The sequence below is a fragment of the Urocitellus parryii genome, chromosome 6 (genome assembly GCF_045843805.1).
Source record: "Urocitellus parryii isolate mUroPar1 chromosome 6, mUroPar1.hap1, whole genome shotgun sequence".
Classification (NCBI taxonomy): Eukaryota; Metazoa; Chordata; class Mammalia; order Rodentia; family Sciuridae; genus Urocitellus; species Urocitellus parryii.
The window spans coordinates 35310369-35337610 of NC_135536.1; positions in this window are offsets into that span (position 1 = coordinate 35310369).

Here is a 27242-nt window from a genome sequence, read left to right on the forward strand (position 1 = left end):
CTGCCTGAAGCTCCATTCAGTTATTAATGGATTAATGCACTAATGAGGTCAGAGCCTCATGATCCAATCACTACCCTAAAGCCCCCACATCAAGACATTGGTGCATTGAGACCAATCCCTAAACTCATGAACTTTTGGGGCACATTCCAGATTCAAACCATAACACAAAGCAAACTTATTGCAGGAGGACAGGCCAATGCTTAGGATCTAATACAAGGAACCTCTGGTGAGATGGGGACATGAAGCCAGCACAGAACAGCTGGGCTTATTCCAGTCCCCGTTAATAAGGTGATAATGACCTTTAGGCTCCAGCCCCTTCTTACTGCCTCCTAATGATCCTTCTCCTTCTTCAGGTGTTTCCTGAAATTAGTCATCCTCATATTCATGTCTCAGAACCTCTGATTCTTGCACATCTTATCTGCATTGCAAATTTGTGGCACTATGCCTGGCTAGGCACCAAAGACACATAAAGCAAAATAAGGACAACAAATGCTAGCAGAGATAATGTGCCCTGTGAGCTGTCCATAGTTCTGAATCACTTCATTTAACAGAACTTCTACTCTGGACACAATTCATTCTCATTAGTCTTTTGTTTCATATCTCTCTCTCTCTCTCTCTCTCTCTCTCTCTCTCTCTCTCTCTCTCTCTCTCTCTTTCTGTTTTGTAAAGGTGAACATATGTATCAGACATATATTACATGTGATACAATGAGTTTCCAAACCTCACCCCAATCCCTCTTTACTTTTCTACTTTTTATGTATGCCTGGCACTAGTGCAACCTGTTCACCACCTAATCCTTTGTTGTACAATTAATAAATGAGCTGTGAGACACTAATTTCTCTAAGTTATGGAGATTGTTCTCTCTTATTTTAAGAGTAGATTAACACTTTTTCAATATACTTGAAATATCACTGATTGCTGTAATAATTTCTTCCCTGAGCTGAGGTGATTATTGGCAAAGAAGACATTCTTATTTTGTGCCCAGTTTTAGTACTAGCTGTTTTGTAAATGGGATTAGCTTTATAACCTGCTCCAGGAAACCAGGAGAAGGTATCATCCAGTCCCAGAGCATAGAAACCCCCTCATTTTCTGCTCAGGAACAGGAGTTTGGGGGCAACTTTGTCTGCTCACAGATCTGTGTATCTACCTGCATGTTCCCATTGAACAGAGGGTTCTCTCTCCATCTCTTCAGGCTAGAAAATCCTGTTTCAACCTCCTGTGACTGTACTTTCTGGGAAAAGAGCACAGCATGTGAGGAAAGATACCTGTTTTGCTGCTTGGCTGACTGAGAGATGTGGTCTAAACTGAAATCATTATTATTTCATAATTATAAGAACAACTACAAAATTGTGGAGTGATCCTGGAGAACGTTTAATTACCACCCTTATACGACTTATAAGTCTTCTTGCATAAACATAAACAGATAAATTTCTTCCCTCTAAACTTCCCAATCACTATTTAACATTTTTCGATACTTGTCATTTGACACTTTCTACTATGATTTTTAAAATTTCTACCTATTAATCCACCAGAAACATCATGACTAAAAAGTATAGGCAACACTGAGTGTGGACAAGAACATGGGACAACAGCAATCATTATAAATTACTAGAGGGAAGAGGAACTGGTCAAACTTTGTAAAACATGTGGTAATGCTTACTAAAACTGAGCATATGTATTTCCTTATGATCCAAAAATTCCCCTTCTAGGCATATTCCCAGAAAAAAAGTGGCATATATTCATTCCCACAACATGTACAAGAAAGAGAGCTATGATTTTATCAGTAATTTTAATACGTAAATTTGGAAAATGACCAAGGTGTTCATTAGCACTTTCAAGGATGTATAAATTATAATAATGAGTATAATACAGGAAAGAGAATGAACAAAGTCACTATATACTTATTGTGGAATAAGTCCCACAATATTGCTGAGTGAAGACATCAGACACAAGAGAAGTAAAAAACAGGCACAACTCATGTCTGAATTTATAACCCAAGAACTGGGGACAGTGGTTATTTTATGGAGAGATAATTGCTAGTTGCTAGATATTAGAACAGGGAGGCTTCTAGGGTGCTGGTGATGGTCAGTTTCACTAAGTGATAGTCACATGGGTGACTTCATTTTATGAAAATTCATCAAACATGGCAACTACATTTTATGCACTTTTATTAGTGAATATTATTTTTCAATAAGATTTTCTTCAATAAGATTTTTAAAATTATACTTTATCTACCTACTGACTAAATTCTGAGAAAACAATTCACATTCAATCCACCTTCATGTCCCTATTTGCCCCCACACTGAGTCATCATTTAATAGATATTTCATAATTTTCACTCAATAAAGAAGTCAGCTATTTTTATACATATTTGAAAGGTGTTCTGCTCCTAGGCCCAAGAGTTCAAAATGTTACCAGGTAGGCTTGAACTTCTGTCTGTCACCTGCTGCGTACTGTCCAGTTCAGACTTGCAGAATCTCACACCTGGTATTCTGTGACATCATTTGAACTGGACTGCCTGCTTTCAGAGTCTCCTCCCTGTAATCTACTCCATGCTCAAAAGAATGATTTATTCTTGTACAAAACATGGTAGGAATCACATATTTCCTCTGTCTGGCACCTGTTAGTGGCCATCCTCTGCCTGATGGAGTAAGGATAGGCCTGTTGATGAGACTGTCCATGTCCTCTACAATTTTGTCATGACTTTTCTCCTTTAGCTAATCAAGTCTAACTTGAGAATGGGACAGAGGAATGCCCTCTGCCCTCCTTCAGCGGCTCTGCTATCCCTTGCTCCCACTGTCATTGCTGTCTGAATGCTTGCTGTCATTCTTCCTTGTGATCCTAGACATTGTCCAGTCATTCTTGAATCATGAAGAATCCCTGGTCACTTTTGACCACAGCCATTTCTCCCTTCTTACAGAAAGTCCTGCCACTCAATCCCTGCCTCTGATAACTCATCCAATTTTTGGAATTGTTTCAATTGTGCCACCTAAATTTACAATGCACTTTAATAAGTATTTTCTCATGTACTTCTAAGAATACTTGTGCAAACAAATCAAGGTACAGAGAGTTAAACTCATTTTATAAATAATACTGCTGTTCAGAGAGGTGAAGTGACTTGATCCAGTGAACTCAGCCAAGAGTAGAGCTCAGTCTAGTCTTCCTCATTCCCTGCAGCAGGTTCCCTGAGTTTGAGCTTATGTGTGTTTGAAATGAGTTTATACTTTTATGTCTCTCACAACACTGGACAGGACACTTGAGGTGCTTGCTAGAGATGAGGAATTTTATTTCAACACTATCCCCACTCAGCTCAAGGACTGATAGCACACCATATCTGCTCTATGCAAAGACTGAATTATTGGAAAAACACATCCTTGCATTTCCAGTTTTTAGGAGTAGGAAGGAAAATGAACAAGCCCTTTTAAGACCAGGAAAGTCTTAATTTTACCTCTGTGTCCTGGACTTTAAATTGCCATGCCCTCTGCTAGCCTCATTTGAGCCATTTCAATTGGCTTAAAGTATCACAATTTCATCACAGTTAAGTCAGCTTACAATGTATCAAAGTCTGGAAACCACTCCTTAAATAATTAAACTAGCAAGCAAAATGGAGAACTTTAAGATTTTTGAGGCTTAGTTTAATAAAATTTAAAATACATTAATATGAAGGTGAGTTTTCATTACTCCAAAACTTAGAGTATTCTAAATCTTTCTGGAATTTAGTCAGAGGACTAATGTGATGAAATTGAGAGAATGGAGAAAGCAACAGAGGGTGTCTGGACACCCCCTGAGGTAGTGCTGTGTCCTCCCACAACAGGCTCCATCCTGCTCACCGGGGCCAGAGCCCTGAGGTGTCCAGGTCAGGCAACTGGATAGAAAGGCCTAAAAGAGGGAGGGAGGGAGGAGATGGAAGGACAGAAACAAATCTAAACACTGGAACAAGATATTCAATCTTGTTTTACTTGCCTGATGATAAATTTATCAGCTATTTCCAGTCTGATTTCTAATTCCAAATGCTTGGTCCAGGCTAGCTGGAGCACAGGCACAGAATTGGATTTGTTTAACTTATCTGCTGTTCACTCCACTGAAAGCGATTTATTTTTTGTTTATGTGTTTGTTACAGAGCTTTATACATGTAGGTAACTCTGTCAGCTTCTGGAATGAATGTTTCAGTTTAGGGCTTCCTGAGCATGCACAACAGTGTGAGGGCAGCTGGGTCATCTGCTTATCAGGAAATCTTGCCTGTGTGGTAATTATATTCTAGGTGATAATTTAAGTAACAGTTAAACAGTCTAAGTTCATTTGAATTGGTGAGAAAACCCACTTAAGATAAATATTCATCATATGAAGATGATTGTTGTGTTAACTGATTTTAGTCATGGCCACTGTTTTTACCTGGGCAGTGCTGCCCCTCAGAGTCCATGTTGGAAAACAGCAGAGCTGTCTGCAGTAGCCAAGTCCCAGGGCTTCAAAATGGTTTATGTAAGCAGAGAGCCACACCATGGCTTCCTCCTATAATATGATCATACCTTGCATAAATAAAACTCAGTCCTAGAGAAGCAATGATCCCTGAAATCAGTCTTCTTAATTCATCTACTGGGCTGGTTTCACTAATAAAAATAGGTACAAAGCAACTATGCCAACAGACCAACAGACACTGAGAAAACAGTACCTTTAACTGAAATTCATGAGACCCTAATAAGATAAATAAAAGGGAAAGAGTTAAATACCAGATAATATCGGAATGAAGAGAGCCCAGCTAGCCACATTAGGCATCTAAACCCTGACTTGAATTACAGCAGAATCATGACCTACCTGTCAAGGCTGTAGGAGAGGGTTGCTGCCATCCAGGTGTGGCCAGGGACCCCTAGGGAGACCTTTTCATTCTGAAGCTTTTTGTATAATGGCATTAAAAAGTACTGGCCTTTTTCATTGTCATATTCTCTTAGTTGTATATGTAAAATTCCGCCCATGTATCAGTGGGTTATAATTAAACTCGAACATATTTTTCATCTTTTATTTTAAAAAATCCTTTTATTCCCAGTGCTCTCTTCTTCTGAGATAGTTGCACATATATTAGAGCACTTAATTTTGTACCATAGTGCATAAACTCTATTGCTTTTCCTCAGTGTATTTTCTCTTTGTTTCAGTTTTAACAATTTATATTAGCCTTTCTTCCAGTTGGCTGAGCTGTTTTCCTCCAGTTTCTAATCTTCAGCTAATCCTTTCTATTGTATTTTTATTTTATTAAGCTAATTATTTTCATTTCTAGAAGTTCTACTTGGATTAAAGATCCAACATCAAATTTTTTCCATTTTCTCCTCTTTGTATTCTTATATTTCTTTACATTTGTAAAAACTCTTTTGAAACACTTTTATAATAATTCTATCATCTATGTTATTTTTAGATCTCTTTATATTGATTGATTTTTCACCTGCCTACGGATTCTATTTTCATACTGCTTCATAAGCTTTATAATTTTGATTGGATGCTATATATATATATATTTTACATTGTTAAATGCTGAATTTTGTATTGGCCATTTCTCTGGCCATGGTGGTAACATGCGTATCAGTTTGATGGTTTGAGCCTCTATTCTAGGACTCATGCAGCCCCCTGTTAAGGAACACCTTTCTGAGTATTCTAGTGCCTGAGCTATCAATGGTAATGTGTCTTGAATCCTGGCTGCTGTGAACCACCCTGTATCCAGCATTGTGTGAGCTCTGGAATTGATTAATTGATTCCCCACCCCCAATTCCTCTTCTCTGGGCCACAGATCCACAAATTCTAGATGCTTTAGGATCCTCAGACTCCTGATCTGTTTCTTGAGACATTGAGATAGTTGGGCTGTGTTTTGCTTATTTCTCCCTGTGCTGTTGTCTAGAAACTGTCTCCAAAAATACCTGGTGCAATTTTAGGACTCACCTTATTTTTCATTATTATCTCTGCACTCTCTGTAGTCCAGTGTCTGAAAATTTTCTTGTTCGGTCCAGCTTCCTAGTTTAAAGGTCAATTCCTATAGCACTCTACCTTTACTAGTGAAAGAGAAGTACAGGATTTAATTTTATTGTATTTTACAAACATATCAGTCCCCCACGGTGTGTTGGGAAAACATTGGTCCTTCACAGATTATTTGGGAAGCACTGCATTGGATGTTGTTTCCTCTATAAGGAGATATGCTGATAGGGACTCAGGATGAATAGAAGTAAATCAGGTGACAGACTGGAGGAGAAGTGAGAGGACTTTCTAGCCAGAAGTGTGTTAACTTTTCATCACTGTGACAAAACACTTGAGATAAACAACTTACAAGGAGGAAAAGTTTATCTTGGCTCATAGTTTCAGAGGTTTTAGTCCATGTTCACTTGGCCATGGCTTTGGGCCTACAGCAAAACAGATATTGTGGCAAAGTATATAGCAAAGAAAACCTGCTTACCTCATGATATCTAGAAAGTAAAAGATAGAGGGGGATATGTCAGGATCCTAATGTACCCTTCAAGGACATGCCCCGAATTACTTAACTACCTTCAACTAGGCCTCACCATTTAAATGTTCCACCATCTCCCAACAGTGTTAAAGGCTGGCAACCACGCCCATAACACATGATCTTTGGGGAAGTTCAAGATCTAGACCCTAACACATGGAACCCCTAGTGCCACATGAAATGAAGACACCTCAGACAATTCCATTTAAAAATGATACCTGGGATTATTGAAGAATAATTCACATGGAGGGAATGATGCATATAACAATTGAACATTGTCATAATATAGTTATGAATCTACAAAGCAAAAAATCCATTGCTTTCTTAGTTTAGTTTTTTGCATATACCTTCTCTTCAAGCTATTTTATAGTAGTCTCCCCTTATTGAATGTTTTGCTTTCTATGTTTTCAGTTCCCTGAAATGAACTATAATCCCAAAATACTGAACAGAAAAGTCCAGAAATAAAGCTTCCATAAGTTTAAATTGCATACCATTCTGACTTGTGTGATAAAACTTTGCCCCTTTGCTCCTATCTACCCAGGATAGGAATCATTCCTTTGTCAAGTATGTTCATGTTGAATAACTACTATTGGTTTATGCTATTTTTGCTGTTGTGCCTCAAATTGCAAAAGTTTTTGCCACAGTGCATGATAAGTGCTTTGCTAAGATCAAAAAGACTTTAACTTTGTGGATGAAAAACATGAATGCAAAAACTTTCCAATTGATGGCAATGTGCTGCACCAAAAAAATTAGACCTAATTTATAAACTTTACCATAAGTATATATGTTTATGTGTGTATAAGCAATATATATATATATATATATATACATATACATATCCAAGTGTCATTCAATTTGTTATATGCATATACTATATGCAACATGTATATTATGTTATATTCCCCACATAATAAATGGCATATATATATATATGAAAAACAAACTAAGTAGAGAATTCAGTAGTGTGCTTTCAGGCATCCACTGGGGGTCTTGGAACACATTTCCTGTGTAATGGCTAATTTGAATAGTCAACTTGATTGGATATCAAAGACTAAGAGCCTTCTGGGTATATCAATGAAGGTATGTCTAGGAATGATTGGCATGTTGGACAGCAAACTAGAGTAGAGACTCTCCCTAAGCATGGGCAGCACCATCCAATAGTTTGGAGGCTTGGATGGAATAAAAGTTGGAAGAACAAAGAAGGAATCACAGGTGCAAACTCCATTTTTCTTGAACAGGTTCTTGATTGCTGCTGTGATGATCTGAGGATATCAGACTCTAGCTCCTTCACTCATCCAAAGCAGATTGTGCCAGTGATTCTCCAGGGAGTTCCCAGAAGTCTTTGGTCTTGGACTAGAGTAGCATTGTTGATCTCTCTTTTTCTGAGGCATTAGTATCTTAGACTGTGTAGCTACTTGTTCTTCCAGCTCTCTAGCCTGCAGACAGTCATTATGGCTATCCAGCTTCTGGTTGTGTAAGCCAACCTAATAAATCCCCTTTCTATAATTATACTTCCTGTTGGTTCTGTATCTCTAAAGAACCCTGACTAATACACCCTGTGAATGGTTGGCAAAGGTCAATTGGGAGGTAGGAGATTGGGGGAGCAGAGTGGGGGTGCACTATATTATTAAAATTTTTAATAAGGTTAGGATGCAATTTTCATAGAGACCACAAGAGGGCACTGCCTTCAAGAGTCCATTCAGACTTACATTCAGGTGGAGTTTCAACCTGCCTATTATCTTTAGTCACAAGAGAGATTGCTGCTGTAGCGAAAGGGGCTCATGCTTGTAAGTGAAGAATTTCTATAAGATCCTGCTGGAGACTAGCCCTATAAGATTTGGCATATCGCCAGTGGCAAGGATCACTTCCTTCTATCAACATGCTTTCCATCACCTGCTCAGTTCTCCTGACTCTCTTAATGTTCAGTAAGTAACATTTAACCCTAACCATTAATGATATTTCATTTTTGTACAATCATGATAACTTTAGCTTTCTGTCCAATATAACAAATGATTTATTTGTTTATTCATTCATTTTTTAGGGAAGAGCCATGGAGACTCAGTGACCCAGACAGCAGGCCTGGTTACTCTGGTAGAGGGGGCACCTATGATCTTGAACTGCACTTTCCAGACCACTTATTCAGTTTTCACTTTTTGGTATGTCCAGTATCTTGATAAAGCTCCTCAGCTGCTCCTGAAGAGTGCAACAGAAAACCAGAAGACAGAGAGCCAAGGTTTTCATGCCACTCTTATTAAGAAGGAGAACTCCTTCCACCTGCAGAAACCTGCAGTCCAAATGTCAGACTCAGCTGTGTACTACTGCGCTTTGAGAGACACAGTGAGGGGAACTGCAGGGGGAGCTGAGCACAAACCCACAGGGGCACAGGAGAGCCTGGGAGGGGAGGGTTATTTTCTCTTCCTGGGCAGTGTTTAGTTTCCTCCAGAACAAGAGTCAATCTCACTTTGAATCCTAGAAACCCAGGAGAGCTTGAATTAGGGTAGGGTGGACAACAGGGTTAAAGAAAACCAAAGTTTTTATCTTCAGAAGTGCCAGTGCTCAGACTGAAGGCTTCTCTTTCCTTCAAATAATAATTTGTCTCCCATTAAATGGTTCCAGGAAAACTCTGACATGGGATTCATCTCTACTAAGACTTCTCATCTACCAAGCTATTTAACATCTCCCCTGATCTTCAATTACTCATGCAGATCTTTAAGAGTCACACAAGGTACGTAAAAGCTAGTCTTATTATCCTGCTTAGGTAGGCTCCGCTTCTCCTTGGTCTGTGCTAAAGAAAGTTCACCCCAATTCCCCATTTCATGAAGCTGCTCAGGAGACACTGATGTGGGGAGATGCTTAAGAGGAGGCATCATCTTCCCTGTCCTCACCACACATGAGGTGGGAGGCAGCAGGGTCAGGAAGGCTGTGTCCAAGCAGTTTTCCCTCTTCATGTCTGGGCTCCTCTGATATCACACCGACCTTTAAATCCCAGGGATATGGTATAGTCATGCACCTGGGGTTGGCTTATGTTTTCTGATTATTCATCTGATATAGAAGGAGTCCAGGTTTTGAAAATCTCAAGTCTTTAAACAAAATACTAGATATAAAGTAAATATGTGAATATTCTTATACATTTATTTGTAAAGCAAGAAAGATCTGAATGCAAATATTGTGAATTCCTCCCACAAGAAAGACCCATGTATGTTTGTGTGTACAAACAGCAGGAAAGATATTGACCTCCTTTACTGACCAGGGAGTCAAATGGAAAGTCAAATCCCATGTTTCTGACCTCCAAAACCAAACCAAAGCCTCAATACATGAAAAAATGAGGATTTATAATCTGAATACTAGTCAAACTTCAGACCCCAGGATGAACTCTACGTTCTGATAAGAAACACTGGACATTTCTCTTGGGTTCTTATCATAGGCCTTATGACTCAGCTGCCCTGTGAATTGAGGACTTCACTGAGATGGGGGAAAAGGACACTCAGGGTCCAGCCCTTGTCTTGCTTGTTATTCTATTTCTGGTTTTCTTGTGTTTTCCCTAATCCATGCTTCCTCCCTCTCTGTCCTACTCCATACAGTAGTAATTCAAACCCTGTGAACTGAATCACCAGGCTTCTTTTGCTTTTTTACATCCTACTGGATTCATCCTTTGCATAGGAACTGGCAAGAGATGTGAGGGAGGAAAGAGAAGTTGAGTGTTTCTCTTTGCCCCTCATCTGCTCAGATGTGGTGGTTCTGACATGGGCTGCACCCTGTAACTGCAGCTCTGTGGGGAAGACCCCCTCCACAAGTCCAGCTCCTGCTGACACTGTGTTTATCCCTTGTCATTCAGACTGAGGGTCGTACTGACTCCCCACTGATCGCCGACAGTGCCCAGGTGCCTGGGCATCCTTTGTTGGTTCCCTCCTCCTGTTACACTTCTCTCCACATGCTCTTCACTCAATTTTCCTCATGTTCCCAGCTGACCTGCCTTCTGTCCTCTGGGCTACACCCTGAATGGCACAGGACTCCTGCTGTTGCTCCCCTGGGGAACATGTTTTCAAGGGCTCATAAGGTACATTTCTAGATAGCTATGTCTTAATATTCTCAATTTCTTCTGCTGGTGGCAAATTTTTTCTCTTCTATTTTGATGACTTCAAAAACTGGCCTTTGATTGTCATTAGCCTGACCTTTTCCAATTTTTAGATATATATGTATATATGCACACATACATATGTACACATAGCATATATATTCTTACAGAAGTCAGGCAAACACTCTACCACTAAGCCACACTCCCAGCCTTATTAATGAGAAATGTGTGTGTGTGTGTGTGTGTGTGTGTGTGTGTGTGAGTGTGTGTGTGTGTGGTGTTTGAGTCTCTGTTTATATAATTGTGATACACAAAGTACAAGAAGCGATCACCCTCACCCTCACTACAAATATAACCCTAATAATCGATAAAGCTTATTTAAACAGAAGCTGTTTTGTTGTATTTGAAACAGAACAAAAGAAACTGTCAGAAAGCTGAAGATGTAAAGAAACTTAAGTGAACCAATTCCAGAAAGTGGCTGCTTTCACTGTTTGTGAAATAGTGAAAGATTGAGGAAGGTTCTATAGAGAGGGATAAAGGGAATTCAACCTAATGTCTCAGGAATCTTTAAAGGTCACCTTTAGGTTGGCATGACAGTTTAGAATTCTGAAGAGCCACAGCTGAGCAAGTCTATACCACTCACACTTCTTTAGTGTCTCAACAGGGTATACAGGTAGCACGCTGAGGCCTTGAGAAAGATCTTGGTCGAGAGTTCATGAAAACCTTTTTGGACATTGGGGCTTTTTCAGGGTGTAGCTGTGCACTCTCTGAAGGCTGGTTCAAGGCAGCAGAAAAGAGAGTTTGCCTAGATGCTAAAAGCTGAGTGTGATCCTAGACAGCAAAGAGAGTTCCCTAGTGACCCAAAAGCTGACAGCCAGACAGTGAAGCAAAGGACGGCTCCCACATTTGGGAATGGTTTATAACTCTGGTTATAAAGCATAAATAGGTCTCAAGAACTTTTCCAGTGTTCAGATACCAACCTGCTGAGGGAAAGACCCAATCACACACTGAATAAAACTAAAACTGCCAGACCTGAAGTTATGAAAGCTTGCTCATAAGAAAGGGATTCTGTTTCCTTTAAGTCACACAGATGAAATGTAAATTAGATTGAATCAAACTCTACCCCAGCACGCACGCACACACACACACACATACATACACGAATGCACACACCCTGAATAATGAAATAGAAACATGAATATTTTTGGAAATTTTACTTAGTTTAATCTCTATCATCTTTTATATAAATTATTTAGCATATAATAAAAATTATGAGCTGCCCAAAGAAACAACAACAACAAAAGTACAAAGAAACAAAAATGTGACCCATGGTTGAAAGAGCAAACAGTTAATAGAAGCAGACTCAAAAAATTGATGTAGGAATTAAATTTATCAGAAACATATTCTGAAATAATTGTGATAAAAATGCCAATGAATTTAATAGAAAATGTATACAATATGCATTGGAATGTGTAAGTCTAGGAGAAGAAAGAATCTATATGTGTATACAGAAAATATGTCTACATCTATATATAAAGGACTACACTAACTTGAATATTATATGTGTGTATATGTGTATATGAAAACAAAATACACTAATCAGAAAACAAAGATTGATAAATTGGATATGAAAATCTTTTAAAATTGTGCTCATCAAAAGTATGGGGAATATCAATAAGCAATCCAAAGTGTGAAATGATATTCAAGAAAGATAGAGCTAGAAAAAGATAATTTCCAAATTATATATAAAAAGAATTCCTAAAACCAAAAATTTAGAAGACTATTTAATAAAAAAAATACTTAAATGGGAAAAATAATAAGTACTGCTATTGGCCAAACGTTTGTGGATTCCCACAACCAAATTTATATTTTAGAAATTAATGTGATTTTAATTGGTTATGGTTTCTTTCTCATTTATTTTTGAGAGAGAGAGAGAGTGTGTGTTTCTGTGAGTCAAGATAGCTTCTATGAGAGCCCTAACTGAAGGGGAAAGTTAATTCTGGGCCCATATGTCAGATGAGACATGATGAGGAGGTGAAACTGTAATGCACAAAATAGAAATTTATTACTCACAGGTCCCAGAGAGGTTACAGATGCCAATGGGAGGCCAATGGGAAGTTTGGAGGTGGCATAGAGTTCAACCAGCAGGGAGGGAGAGAGAGACAGTGGCAGAAACAGAGACAGAGACAGATACGGGGAGAGAACCTGTGGGACCATCTTTTTACTAAAGTCCTTGGACACTATCCCTATGCTTTCCCAAAGAAAATGGGTTGTGGATTGGTTAGGTTAAAGAAACATTCATGAAGAGAGGTATTTATTTACCTGATGAAGGTGTTGATCTTTGTGGTTTATTGTGGTCAGCACTGTAGGTATGTGGGGTTTGAGTTCAGTGAGATGAGGAATAACCACACAGAGAGGGGAGGTTTTAACTAGGCTAAATGTGATGGAGCACAACTGGGTTTCAGACAACATATGTCAGGCCTGAAAGGAGATGCCAAGGCAGTGACTCTATTAAACAAGTTATGCCAGAATCAGATCCCCAATGTGGTGGTATTGGAGGTGGGACCTTTGAGAGGTGATCTGATAATGGGAATAGTTACCCTAGTAAGGGAGGCCCCAGAGAGCTTCTTTGTACTTTCCACCCTAAGAATACACAGTGAGAAGATTGTTACGTGTAAACCAGAAACAAAGTACTCATCAGATCCTGAATCTGCTGGTGACTTGATCTTGGATTTCTCAACCTCCTGAACAGTAAAAAATAAATTTATGCTGGTCATAAGCTATCCAGCCTTTGTCATTTTATTATAGCAGTCTCAATTGACTAAACCAGTCCAATAAAGTATTCTAGACATCATTAGTTATTAGGACGATATAAATTAAATCCACATTCAGATCTCATTTATCTCTACTCGAAAGGCTAAAACAAACTGAAAATATGTGAAACAACTGGACCTTTTACCCTGGGCTGGTAGGAATATCAAATAGCATAATCAGTCTTGGGGACTGGTGATGGCCAAGCAATTCCACTTGTTGGTATTTAGTAAAGATGTAAAAACATAGACTCACAAATGATTCATATGAAAATGTTTGTAGCAGTTTTATTCATAGTTGGCATGAATAGGAAACAACTCAAATGTCTATCAACAGGAGAATATGGTTACAATCATGGCACATCCATTCCAGAGGGCTATTACTCAGATTACATTAAGATAAAGTTCAAGAACAGAAAAACCTAAATGATGATGGTAGAAGTAAAAATGTGGTTTCCTATGGGAAAAGGGTTTGACTGGAAAGGGGAATAAGGAGAATTCTGAAACTATGGATGTTATACATATTGTTTTAGGTGGCTACACAGGTATATAAAATTCTCAAACTCATTGAAATGAATATAAAGCATTTGTTCACTTTATTATATCAATTATCCTTAAATAAAAATGAACAAAAGCAAAATAACATAGAGAAACACATGCATAATTTTTATAAAACTAGATACAGTCTTACACACTGGAAAAGCCCAGGTAACCAGCACCAATATCAAGAAACAGGACATTATTCACTTGCCAGCACACTCTTGTACCTGCTCTCTCTCTGCCACCTCAATAACCACTGTCCTGGCATCTAATAGATTGGTTTTATAATTTATTGACATTGGTGTTGTTTAGTGTATACTCCTGTATCTGGATTATTTGACACAATCTTAACTGAATAACATTTATTCATTTATTGTGTGTAGCCATGGATCTTTATTCTGAGAGCTTCATGTTGGTATTCTAGTTTCTTTAATCATTCTGCTTGTGTGCATTGACTCTTGGTGCATATTAATGTCACATTAATTCTTGTTGATTCCATGTCTTAGGAAGCTGCCAGAGGGTTTGGCAGTAATTTGTAACCATAGCATACTACAGCTCTTCTGTAGCAACTAGAAAGTACAAATAAATTTCTACAACAACTACAAAAAGCTAGAAAATTAATTCTCTCTGTGTATGTTTTCATATTTTATTGATGAATAATTTTGTTCTGCAATGAAATGCATTTACGTGTTCTGTTTTGCATGTTTGAGAACCATATGCACCACATAACAAGAAATACTCAAAACATTTCCTTCTCCTCAAAAATACCCTGCTCCTCTTTCCAGTAATCCCTTCCCCTGGGGATACTAACTGATACTAACTGAATCAGCCTGGACTTTAAAAAAAAAATACATCTCCTCATAAGAACTTTAGATGTCACTAAATGTAAGTATTTATTTAAGGAAAAGAACATAAATAGACAATTAAAAGCTATAATCAACTGAATCCCACTCATAAACCAGCACATTGATGTCAAGCAAATCAGTCACCAAATTTCATGCTGAAACACAAAGCTATTTCAGTGTTCCCAGCTGCAGAGCAGGGGGGACTTTGAGCCACACCTGCTGCAGCAGTAGCTGAGAGAAGCCTTTGTGATTTTTTAAATTGTTTCATTTGTTAAGTAAGAGAATAACGTTGCCTGGTCTAGCAAGTTTGGCTGCTCTTATTTAGACTGCAAGGTGTAGTACCTGAAAGCCAAATTTTCCCTAGCACAGACTTACTACTGATTACTGTTGGGCTGGTGCAACTGGACAAATGTTGTCATTTGGGAAATTTGTTATAAAACCAGTAATCAGTCAAGGAGCTTTCTCTAATGTAAATTTTCCTAAAATCTTTTGACCTGGAGTATAGAAAAAAGAGTTATGATGACTGAGAGTAAATAGTTTTATCTTCCCGTCTGGAAGAAAAATTGTTGAACACTTTTCATCATAGATTTTTGCTGTAGAAAAATAGCATACACCATGAGAAAAGCTGGATTTATTTTCAGTCGTCACCACAACTCCTAATAAAATGTATTTTTCTCTGAGTTCACATTAGGTGCATTGGCTGAATATAGCCAATGTTTGAATCACCAGTGACCTTCAATTTAATGTGACTGGTGTACATGCCTAGATGTGATTGTTTTCCATTCAATTACAATAAGACCAAATAGGCAGGTTAGCTTCTCCAGTCAAGTCAAAGCCCTGGCAGAGTATGGGGAAAGTGAAACCAAGTGGCATTTCCTGTCCTGACACAGAAGCACCTCACCGCTCAGTCATTGTGCACCTGCCTTCTGAGGCACAGGCCAGACCTTCAGACCTGGATTTGAGGCAAAGAAGAGCACATTCATTCACAGGAGGAGCTTCCAACATGCAGGTCCCCTGTCTGCTGAGGGCAGTCATAGGCTCTGTCTGGCTTGGTAAGAATGGTAAGTGTTTTAGTCAGCTTTTCCACTGCTGTGACCAAAAGACCTGACAAGAACAATTAAAGGCGAAAAAGTTTATTTGAGAGTTCATAGTTTCAGAGGTCTTAGTCCATAGACAGCAGACTCCATTTTGGGGGCCCAAGGTGAGGCTGAACATAATGGAGGAAGGGTGTGGCAGAGGAAAGTAGCTGAGAACATGGCACCAGGAAGGAGAGACAGAGAGAGAGAGAGAGAGAGAGAGAGAGAGAGAGGGGGGTTGGGGGGAAAATCCCTATGGAGGATTAGTGCACTGATTGGATCAATGTTCTTATAACCCAAGGGTGGCCACAGACTCAGGACCTGGCTCTGAGGGTGGGAGGCAGCCGCGGCAGGTTGTTATTATCTGATGGGGTTTAGGAGAGTAGAGTGATGGGCGTGGGAATCAGAGCTCTCCTACACTAGATCCTCAAGACCCCCTGGAGGATGCCACAGGGAGAATCAGTCTAATGTCTGTCTCTTTCTCTCTCAGGATCCAGCATGTCCCAGAAGGTAACAAATCATCAAGCTGCAATTTCCATACTAGAGAAGGAGGCTGTGACCTTGGATTGTGTCTGTAAAGCTACTAGTTTTAGTGATTATTCTGGTACAAGCAACCACCAAGTAGGGAAATGATTCTTCTCATAGATCATAATGTGACCGAGAGTCTGTTTTCCCTGGACTTACAGAAACTAGTCAACTCCATCAGTCTCGCCATCACAGTCTTCTGTGCTCTGAGAGAGTCTGCAGTGAAGCAGGTGCCCACAAAACCCTCAGATCTCAACACCAGGTGGTTGAACACCTGGGCAGTGGACTGGAAGTGGCAGAGGCTGTCAGCAGGGTTGGATTTATAAAGGAAACCTTACCCTAAGGGAAACACTGTCTCTCTGGCTCAGAGAATATTACCAAACTGTTTTTTAAAAATTTGCTGTTTTTAGATATACATGTCAGTAGAGAGCATTTTGACATATTATACATACATGGAGTATAACTTATTCTAATTTAGATCCCATTCTTGTGGTTGAACATGACATGGAGTTATAATGGTCGTGTATTCATACAGGAACATAGAAAAGTGCTGTCCAATTCTTTCTACTTTTTCCTATACCCATCACCTCTCCCTTACCTTCATTCTCCTTTGTCTAATCCAATAAACTTCTATTCTTCCCTCCCTCCAAACTGTTATTCATCAAAAAAATTCTATCTTCAATTTTTTTATCTGAGAATACACTTTTTGACAAAAGATTAAAAAAACTATTTGTGGTAATACTGTAAAGTAGGAAATTGACTTTTAAAAAGTTCAAATGACCAAATCTGTACGTAAATAGCTAGCATGTTTAGTCTGAGCATTATATAAGATATGAAATATCCCTGGAATCTTACCACTAAGTTCCTCCCTGCCTCATGCCATGTCATGAATGATTTGGAGTGATGTGCATAGAGCAAATGTCACCATAGACCTTGATACTAAGGAGAAATGAAGCTTTTTAATTTTTCTCAAACTAACTTCATGACCTGGTCACATCCTCTATCTATGATCAGAAAAGTTACACATGTTTAAGATAGAAAAGAACAGAAAATACAGGAAGAATGCTGAAAATTAACCAAAATCACTCTGAAATTTTACCACTTCAGAAAAACTATAATGGAATCATCTGATATATGATGACTTAAATTCCATGTTTTTACCCAAACCTATGTTGTAAAATTATTATTATTATTTATACTTATAGATCAGCATCATGCAGTCTAACAATGATCTTCCACTGTGATTTTATAATACTTTATTTATTTCATCCCCTTTTGTCAACTATTTAAATTATTCTAATTATTCAGTGTAATAAATAATGCTGACATGAACCCATGTCACTGATGATTTCCTAGATAATTCCCAGGCTGAAGTTTATCTTTAAGTCTTTCTGGCTTGGGTTCCCTTCACCATTTTTGATCCCTGGAATATTTTTATTCTACAACAACTAAACTTTTTTGGATTTGCCCTGATCTACAAAGTTCTCTTATATATGAAGGATTTTCTTTACTATCTAGCTCCCAATGTCTCTAGCTAGCCTTGATTTCAGACAGTCCTACATAAAACACATATGTAGAGTACCTGCCATAAAAGTACTTAAATGGTAGTTTGTCCCCTGGCTATATTGTTTGATGATATTGAGAGTAAAATAACCTAGTGAATTTGTCTTCATCTGAAATTTTGAACAGAAAGATATTTTCCTTTAGAAAGGATTTCTAGCCTTCTTCTGAAAATTACAATGATCTAAGCATAAAGTGGCTTTCCAGAAAGGAGAACATGAATATGTTTTGTGACTGAAAGAGAGAGACAGACAGAGAGATACAAACAGACAGAGATGGAATTTTGTAATGAAATCATCATCAAGTGATAAGCTAATGAAACAGTAAAATTCAGAAAAGCATGCTGGAGGAAGTAAATAAAGTTTTCCGGAGAGATGTTTTAATAAGGAAAATGCTTGCAAGTGGTTTACAAAGGAAACAGTTAAACATTTGAAATAAGAAAAATATATCCTAGAATGTGGTTCATGAAATATTAATGGTGAGAGACAGTCAAAAAAGGATTCTCAACATTTAGCAAACAATTTATAACACCAGACCTGAAATAATAGGTGTACTATTTTGTGTAAATATTACTTCTAATCTATTTCTCTTTGCCTGTAAGGAGTCCTCTAAAACATTTCTAAGAAAATTTCATACCAGTTTTAACTGCAACCTAAAATCTTGGTCAGTAATCTTTCCTCAAACTATAACAGCCTCAAACCACATCCTGTTTCCTTAATCAATGAGTTAGTTCTCTTTCTTGTCACAATAATATTTCCTCAGTGGTCTTATACCTCTAATTATTTTAATATTTCCATCAAATCATTTTTCCAATAAATAGATGCCATCTAGGCAGGAGTGCACTGATAGTGTGCCTGCATCTTGCTCACTGCCTCTTTTGACACCTGAGGCTTTCTATGCCGCTAAGTTGAACTCCCTGTGGACACAGTGATGAGACTTACTATCTGAAATGTCAAGAAAGTTCTTATGTGTTGTTCTGTATTACTTATCCAGGACTTAGCAAGACATACAGGGTATTTATAGATAATCCATTGCAAATAAACTAGAATTTATGGACATGGATAAATGTGGTTAGATAATGGGAGTTATTCATGTAAGATCTTTAGGTTCATTATCTGTAAAGTTATAAAACCTGGAAATTCCAAACCTGAATGTTCCAACCTGAACTTCCACAGTTGGTTGGTCATGTGGACCCCAAATCTACCCTGCTGTTGAAAAGGGCTTTAGGAAGCTCAACCAAAGAATTCAGAGATCACCAGGGCTGCTACATTTTCTTGTTTCCATTTTTGCTTTCCAGACATCCCCTTACCCTCTCCTCTGGTCACTACCTACCCTTCTTGGAAAACTGCAGTCCCGCAGATAGACTCATTTTGTCCATTTTTGAACTTCGTAGAATGGATTCTTTCCTGTGACTTTCTCTCAATATTTCCAAGATTCATCCATATTGTGGATAGTTTAATTTTTTATTCCCATTGGTATATGAATATATCACTGCTTATTTAGCCATCTAGCTAAATGGTCATTTTTACTTCTTTGGACTTTGGCTATAATTACAGTGTTGATGTGAATATTCTTATACATGTTCTTTGGTGAACATATATTCTCAGTTCTATTGGTCATATATCCTTAGAATTTCTGGATCAAAGATCAGGTATATCTATACTGGCTTTAATTTCTCTACTAACAATGCCTTCAAAAGAAAAGGTTGAAAACCAACAGAAATTTTAAGTTCTCATCACAGTTGTCCTCTCAGAAACTTTTCATGTGAACTGTGACTATTTTGCTGAAACCCTCTCCTCCTTGGGCTTCTCTGACTACTCTCTGGAGTTTTCACCTACTTCTCAGCCCATTGGCCCTCTGTCTATTGAATATACTGTAATCTCCTTTCCTGTCACAGTTGGAGACCTGCAAAGTTCACCTTTGAGGGACATCTCCTTCTCTCTCTCTCTCTCTCTCTCTCTCCTCTCTCTCTCTCTCTCTCTCTCTCTCCTCTCTCTCTCTCTCTCTCTCTCTCTCTCTCTCTCTCTCTCTCTCATTTTGTTTAAACCTGTATGACTCACATATTTATATCTCTGTACCAAGCTTCTCTACCAACTTGCCCTGGCCTTTCACCTTTTTTTAAGTGTAATTTATTCCTCTGCCATGATTTTCTCTATCAGTGTGGTTCTTTCCAAAGCAATAAATGCATTGAAAGTCTCTCTTATGCACGTATGTATGCCATTGCTTCTTTGCTTCACCCATGGATGGGATTCCTCTGTCTCTTCTCTTCTCTGGCTTTGTCTCCAGATTTTATCTTAGGATATGAGTCTCAAACATTTAGTTACTGTCGCTGGAGATGAGTCATTAAAGTTAAGGATGGTAGTGTGGGGGGCTGGCTAAATAAAAATCATAGTTTCCTCAGTTTTCTTTGTGTCCCTGATCTTTCCCTTTTTATCTTAATCTTTGGAGTGCAAATGAAATGACCCCTATCTTGTGGGTTGCTCTGCATACTAGATGCTGTCCTAGTGCATAATCAGATGGGGTCAAGCTTTCTGTTTGTCTTACTGTTGTCAAGACTTGCTTTGCTTCTTTGTGCATTTTTTTCTTTCATGTTTACTGGCCTACTTAATTACTTGGCTTTAGATTAGATCTTCCAACTACTGAAAGTTGCAACCTAGGACTTAAGAAAAATGAGGTGTTTTTTTTTTTCAATTTTCTGACTCTGGTTCCAAAGGCTTAATTATTTTAATAAAGAAACTTTTTAAAGCTCTCAATACTCTTGAGCCTTGAGAAGACTTTTACAAAGTATTATCCTCAATTGTAATGTTGGTCTTTTCAAAATTCAACCATGAGAGCAAAAACTGAATTCTGTCCCTGGGACAGTAAGGAGAAGCCTGACTATATCGTGGGAAGTGAACCATTTGACCTTGGAAATGTTATTGTGAAGATAGGCAGTTGGAAGTACACAATTCTAGAAAAAGTTATTCCAACAAGGAATTCTCATTCTTAAGACAATTTTGAGAGGATTATTTTCTTTGAAAAACATGTGCAAAGGATCAGAAAGGAATTTGTGTATAAGAAAGGAGAATCTCACCTCTAGTTTGGTTTGATGACTGAAGAAAGATGGGCATTTTTAATTTTTTTTTTTAGTTTTAAAGTTTAAAAGAACGCTAGGAAAGATTATTTATGCTTGTAAAGTGGATGTCACAGTTTTCAAATCAATAGTAGAAAATTGCCCTGTGATACATGATAAGGGATTTCAGACAATGATGGCTAGGAAGCATTTCGTTTGGGTCTTGTATTTTTATATTTATTTTTGAGATAGACAAATTGTAGTAAGTATAGTAAGGGAAATTTGTAGGCTCAAAATATAAAAGGTTTTGACTCTTTTATGAGAAGCCCTCAGCCTACATATTCATTTTGCTATGCTAGGATAGTTACTTGATTACAACAGGTATCAAAATCTGAAAATGAGGGTAGTCACTCACCATTAAAAAACCTTGTGAAAAATAAATATTACTAAAATTACTCAAAATAGATCATGGACTTAAATGTAAAAAGTAAAACCATGAAATCTGTTTTAAAAAACTGGGAGAAAATCTTCAGTTCTTGGGGCTAGGTTAAGGAGCTCTTAGATATCACACACACACACACACACACACACACACAGAGTTATGTAGTTAGCCATAATTTGTATCCATTCTCCCTGGACTTGTACCAGTGGCACTCACCACCACCATTAACAATAACCCAGACAAAGGACACACACACACACACACACACACACACACACACACACACACCAAACTGTGGGAATCTAAATGAGCTCCATGGATTGTACCAATGCTGACTTCCTAATTTAGATGTTACACTGTAGTTAAGAAAGATACTACCTATGGGGAACCTGAATGAAAAGTACATGGAACTCCTCTGTGCATTTTTATAAACTCTATGAATCTATAATTCAAAATAAAAACTAACACTTAAAATATTTTTTGAGAAAAATATTTTTTTTAATTTTGCATAAAACTCAAAACTTTGAATCAGCCCTTTGGACTCATTACCCATTACACATATGACTCCTTGGCTCTCTAATTCCTACCCTGAAAATAGTACTAATCTTGCATTTGCCCTTGTACACATATTTATACATAATCTAGGGTACACATATTTATACAGAGAAAAACTGTCATTTAAAAGCAATTTGTAAGGCTTAGAGCTTGCAGTATGGCAAGATTAAATAAAATGTATGAATGATAAATTGTATATAAGTTAATGCAATGATTTGTAAATATCTGAGAAATTATTCTCAAAGCTAAAGCAAAAGAACAATGTGTGTATGCTGTTGTATAATGAAGTCTCTGCAGCTTATTTTGCGGGAGGCTAGGTAACGAGTTCTTAGATCTGACACCAAAGAAAACACACACACACACACACACACACACACACACACGTACACACACACACATACATGTACACACACACACACACACATACATGTACACACACACACACACACATACCCACACATATCAAACTATGGGAATCTAAGTGAGCTCCATGGATTGTACCAATGCTGACTTCTTGGTTTAGATGTTACACTGTAGTTAAGAAGGATACTACTGATGGGGAATCTGAGTGAGGAATACATGGAAATCCTCTGTGCAAAGCAGTGCATCTGAGAGTTGATGTCCTCTGTCTGGGATGTTGCTAATGGGGGTGGTGAGTGCCACTGGTACAAGTCCAGGGAGAAAGGATACAAATTATGGCTAACTCCACAGAATAAAGTGATAAAATTTACCTACATGTTCAATTGCAAAATCCAGTAGCATGCTATAAAATGAAACAAATTAGGCAGGAGTAATTTTGCCATGTGTTACTTAATTTCAAGATTCTTGAAAAACAGCTTGAGATCTAAACCAGAATATTATTGAGGTTAATTTTCTAAGATAACTACTCTTTAAATTTGTTAGTATGTTGATATTGTCCAAAATAATATCACCTTGAAATTTTTTATATTTATTTGAAACTAAATATGCTAAATTATTTTGAAGACTAAATATACAGAATAATGAACAATTTTGGAACATAAGAATGATAGTAGTGGAGAGGAGAAAAGTTGTATCATATACTAAATAATATAAAACTGAGATAATTAAAAGTAGTTTGTATTAGCAAAAGCATAACTGAACCACTGAGACTGGTAAATGAGAACACAGAAGACAGATGTAGAAACAAATTTCACATTGGAAATCACTAAAAAATTAATATAACCATGGGAAACAATGGGTAATTCAGCAGACACTATTAGTCTTGTTGGGTAAACACTTGAAAAAAAATTGACTTCTTACTTCTTAGATCAAAGTTATTCCAAATGGTATACTTAAAAGATTAAATATAAAACATACTAGAAAATTTCAAGATCTTTTTCTATAATTTTAAAGTGAGTCAGACTTTATAAGCAAGGCCTGAACTTCAGAAGGCATAATAAAAGTTACTACATTTGAATAGATAATGAGTATATTATAGGAAACCTTTTAATATGAACAACACAACAACAAAAACAAAAAGAAAATACACCATAAAAAAAGCCAAAATCAAATGTCAAAACGGAAAATAGTTTCAAAACCCAAGGAAAGTATGACTTTAATTTGTAAAGAGGTTTCATAAAGCAACAAGAAAATAAACTGTCCAAAGGAAAATTATACTAATAATATATTAGCTAATAGTAATTGTTTGCTATGTTTAGCCATCACTATGCATTGACTATACATAAGTATAAAAATGTGTGTTTATAAAGATTCAATCTATATCTTTCTATATCTGTGTTTTAATCAACATTTTAAATTTGGCTTATAGCAATTCTATAAGGTATACACTGTTCTTTTTCCTTTACTCATTTGAGGAAACAAAGTCACAGTTACTGAACTCCTTATTTAAAATCACACAGAAAATAAGCCATAGAGATGATATTTGATCCCTAGTAATTTGTCTCTAAAACTAACACAGAATTTTGAATAGACTTCAAAGAGAGATGTTCTGAATAGATTCAAAATGTTTTAAATCTAAGCTTCACAAATGGTAGAGAAATTAAAAATGTTACTCATAATTAGCACTTTTCACCTATTAAATTACAAAAGACTAAAAAAAATGACAACATAATATGATGGCCAGGGAGTGGAAAAGCAGACCCTCTGACATATTTGTTATGTGAAAATTGCATGGATCCTTTGTCACAGTTTTAGTATTTTCAGTAATTCTTTTTTTTACATATGATTTATTTTTATTTTTTTTAGTCAGACATGACAGCAGAATATATTTTGACATATAATACATACATGGAATGTACATACATCAATCATATTGTCTATTCTATTCTGCTGCCCTTTCTATCCCCCCTACTCCTTCCCTCCTCTCCCATCTTTCTCTCTATCCAATCTAATCTAGTATTTTCAGTAATTCTTATGGATGTACTTGTTCCAGTTGGCCAAGATTTTTGTATGAGGCCATTCACTCAGTGTAATCTGTGTTAGGAAAATAATGCAAATATATTGAAACTATGAAACTGAAATATAATATATTGCCGTTGTACAAGTGGAAACTGAGGCATGAAAATTAAAGAAAACACAGACTGGTATGGATAGGTTTGTCTGAAAATAATGTTTGAGTGTGTGTGAGAGACAGGAATAGTTGCTGCTATGATGAGCACTGTAGTACTGAGGGACAATGAGGAAGAAAGCATATATTGTGCACTACTTATACTGAGTGAAATAAAATCTGCATGGATAATTCTCAGCCCCCTATCTACACAAACATGGTGACTGTCAAGTCTCGCTGAAGTCCAGGAAATTCAGAGCTCTTTGTATCTTCTGTCATGCTTCTCCCTTCTCTCCTCCTAACATGTGTCAGGTTTGCAACCCTGACTTTGAAGCATATTTGGCCTCAGTCCATGTAGCCATGCATAAAATTATTTAAAGAAATGGTTCTTAACTTATATTTCCAAGACTCTGCATATTGCAAAAAGAGCTTTCTAGACAGATCCTCAAATTACTTGAATCCCCCCTTTTTTTAGAGCTCCAGTTCTGTTAAGATTTTATATTTTTCTGCTCAGTTATTGTGTTTTTGTTTTTTGTTGTTGTTGTTGTTTGTTTTATTGTTTGCTTTTTGTTTTGTTTTGGGTGAGGGGTGCTTGGACACAAAGTTCCTTGGTCTTGGAGACCCAAGACGACAGTTGGCATCAGTTCATTGGTGGTAATCATCCTGTTGAAAGCATCTTATCTGGATTTCTTCAGTCTTAAATAATATTAATTGTAAACTTTGTTAAAGAAATATATGCATATGCGCAAGGTTTGAAAACATCAGAAGAACATAGGACATAAAGGAAATTGTTGTGTGATATTTTTAAATGTGTTTATTGGAGCATTGTAATTATACATATAAGTGGGAATCACTGTGACATATTAGCACTTGCACATGACATAAATTGGATTAATTTCATTCCCCAGTACCTCCCCCTTTCCCTTTTCCTTCCTCTATTAGTCTTCCTCCTATTTTTATGAGATTTTTGTTATTTTCCTCTTTTACCTATAATTTCCATATGAGAAAGAACATTTGAAAGTTGATTTTCTGAGTCTGCTTTATTTACTTGATGTTCTCCTGTTCCATCTACTTATCAATAAATGATATAATTTCATTCTTCCTTATGCTGAGTAGAACTCCACTGGGTATATATACCACACTTTCTTAATGCATTCATTTGTGATGGGCACTTAGGCTGGTTCCACAACTTGACTATGGTGAATTATGCTGCTATAAATATGCGTATGCATGTATTGCTATAGTATTTGGATTTTAGTTCTTTTTGATAAATTCCAAGGAGTGGAATAGGAGAGTTTTATGGTGACTCCATTCTTATTCTTTTGAGGAAACTCCTTGCTGATTTCCATAGTGGCTATACTAATTTCCATTCCCCCCCACATCATTGACAGCATTTATTGTTATTTACATTCTTTGGCTGTCGTTCTCTTTTTTAAAAAAAAGATTAGTTGTAAATGGACACAATACCTTTCTTTTATTCATTTATTTTTATGTGGTGCTGAGGATTGAACCCAGTGCCTCACATGTGCTAGGCAAGTACTCTACCACTGAACCAGTACCCCAGCCCTTGGTGGCTGTCATTCAAATAAATGAGATGAAATCTCAGTGTAGTTTTGAATTGCACCGCCCTAAAGATGTTAAATATTTTAAAATATATTTCTTAGCCATTTTTATTTTTTCTTTTGAGAAATATCTGTAAAGTTTATTTGCCTGTTTACTGATTGGGTTATTTATTTTTTGGTATTAAACTATTTGAGTTCTTTATATATTCTGGATATTAATCTCCTTCAAAAGAGTAGCTGGCCAATATTTTCTCCCAGTCTTCAGACTCTCTCCTCATCCTCTTATTTATTTCTTTTTCTATGCAGAACTTTTTAATTCAATGGCATCCCACTTATGGATTCTTGGTTTCTTGAGTTTTAGAACTCTAATAAAGGATGTGAATGCCTGCATTTAAATGTTATATGTTGACCCTATGTTTTCTTCTAGTAGATGCAAAGTCTTAATTTCTGGTCTTTGATTCACTTTGACATGACTTTTCTGTGAAGTAAGAGATAGGAATATAGTTTCATTCTTCTATATATTGACATCCAGTTTTCCCAGCATCATTCATTAAAAAGATTGTCTTCGACATGTGTTTTTGACACCTTTGTCAAGGGTGTATGGCTATATCTATGTGCATTTGCTTCTTTTCCTCTATTTTATTTTATTGGTCTATATGTATGTTTTGATGCCAATACCATACCACCTTTGTTATTATAGCTCTGTAGAATAATTTAAGATCAGGTATTGTGATGCCTGCAGCATCACTCATTGCTCAGTATTGCTTTTGCTTGCTATTCTGGGTCTTTTACTCTTCCATGTGAATTTTAGAACCAATTTCTAGACATATGACCTACCTAAATTAAACCCAGAGGAGAAGGAAAACCTAAAGACATCAATAACAAGCAATGATATTAATGAAAAGTTAATTAATGAAAAGTCTCCCAGTTAAGAAAAGCCCAGGACTAGATGGATTCTCTGCTGAATTCTACCAGACATTTAAAGAACTAATGCCAAGCCTCCTCAAGTTATCCCATGGAACATAAAGGAGGAAACACTCCCAAATTCATTTTAAGTAGCTAGTTTCACCCTGATGCCAACATCATTAAGGGCATATCAAGGAATCAAACTGTAGTCCAATATCCCTGATGAACATAAATGTAAAAATCTTTAAATTATTAGTAATCTACCTTTAAAATCACATTAAGAGGATTG